The following is a 1,895-nucleotide window of genomic DNA, read 5'->3' on the forward strand; positions in this document are numbered from 1 at the left end:
TTGGTCATGTCATGCACAGACTTTTAGATACCTCAACCCTCTGTCCCCAGCTGAATATGGTAAACGAGGATCAAATAGAGCAAAAATCACATAAAAAGAAACTTGCCGTTATAAAACTACAGTTTCTAAATATGGTTTAGACACAATCAGGTTGGAAAAATTTCTACAAACTAGCTACTGACAAAAATGAAATTACACTACAATAAAAGCACAGTACCAACAGAACACAGTCTAGGGGAGTGATCCAAACATCCCGCATTCATGCATAATCAAAGGTCACACTTCAGGAGCTACACCTAAAATGGTGCACTATAAACAGCCTACCCCAACGCAAGCATTAGTAACCGCTTCCATAGCTTGGACCTGTGATAAAATAACCTTGTCATTCACAAGCATAAGATAAGACCAGCTCATACTCAATAACTACAGTATTTTCATACTTGAGACAATTTTTCACATATGTCCATCCTAGTAAAATGCTTCAAATTCACTGGTTCAACGACACCAATAACAGACCATACTTGAACATCATGAAGATAGTTTAGGTGGAACACCTTTTGCCTATTCCTACGCCAAAGCAAGAAGCCATCAACAACTATGAGGTCCCTATGCTAAAACCAAAAGAAAGTGAGCCCAATTCAGATGAGATTTGACACACTGTCTAACCTAGCCAGATTCTGAGACAGGTTCTTTAACTGGTTAGCGCACATTAGAGACGCCCGCATCCCTATTTGCATTCCTTTGAGACACAGTCGAGAAGACTGCATCCCATTCTTGTTTTTGGCCTTCAGGAATCATTTTGCCATGAATAAAAGGTGTCAAAGTCTCTGCAGCACTATCCATCAGAACCCAGCAAACGCTCTGTGGCGGATTCAAAGAATCAGAGTAAGAAGAAGTAGTTTTCTTTTCTTCTTTCATCGAGCTGCTTTTCTTCTGTTTCTTGCTATTGGGGGTCTCAGATGGCTGCAAAAAGAATAGAATCATCAAAACATACAAGAAGATGTACGTTTCTTTGTAGCAATGGGAAGACTTGTACAAACATAGAGGTAATAGGTTATTAATGTTTTGATTCACTCACTGTAGCATCACCGCCAGTGCTCCTCTTGCACCTGCCACCCGTTTCCAGGAAATGAAGCACATCAGGCTTTGACCGGAATCTTTTCCCAGATACCGGTTCATAATAGTACTGCAGAATCCAGGACACAAACAATTAAACGCAATGCCTAATGATAAACAATTCGGTTTATATATCAACGACTTCAATTAAATAAGAATGCAAATCGAAAGAGCATGACATAGTGTAATATTTTCAACTAAACCAACTCAATAATGCTCAACCACCTGCAACTGGAAGGGAAAAAAAGGAAACACAACAATCCCCTAAATAAAAGAAAGTATAACAACAAAGCAGGCAGGGGCAAATCACAGGATAACACAGAAAAGAGTAGAAGTGAGAGAGCAGAAGAGTTTCTCTACACCACAATCTACCTGAGAAGCTATTAAGGCTATAGGTACAAACAATTATTTCCCTGATGGAAAGCGACATTATACAACATCAAAAGAAGGAATGCTTTTTTCTTTTGGGAATAACGGCAGTACAACTTGGCAGCGTGTCAAATGTTCCTCTGGATGCTTGCCTCCTCTCACTAGTATAGGTATTGGATAACTTTCCCCATTAGAAGAGATGGACGATTACACACTTCACCTATATTGTCTCATATACTTCCAGAAAGTGTCTGTGATTGCCTTCAATAAACACATCTCTTCTTTTTCAAAAAAAATAAATAATGATGCCTTCAATAAGCACATTATCATCCTTTGCTCTTGTTTCTCGAGCACATCAGGTCATCATACTGAACTTTTGGACTACCCTACCTCAATTTCCTTCTCATTAC

The 1,895-nt window shown here is 39.1% G+C and overlaps 1 long non-coding RNA gene across 1 annotated transcript; it reads right to left on the bottom strand.

Moving 5' to 3' along the window:
• Window positions 1–413: 413 nt before the first annotated feature.
• On the bottom strand, window positions 414–1,895 carry LOC124895626. The gene is made up of 2 exons (XR_007051823.1): window positions 1,079–1,895; window positions 414–963 (listed from the first exon to the last, which is right to left on the bottom strand). It is a non-coding gene; the product is annotated as an uncharacterized LOC124895626 (long non-coding RNA).

This window comes from Capsicum annuum, unplaced genomic scaffold (assembly GCF_002878395.1).
Source record: "Capsicum annuum cultivar UCD-10X-F1 unplaced genomic scaffold, UCD10Xv1.1 ctg83338, whole genome shotgun sequence".
NCBI classification, from domain to species: Eukaryota; Viridiplantae; Streptophyta; class Magnoliopsida; order Solanales; family Solanaceae; genus Capsicum; species Capsicum annuum.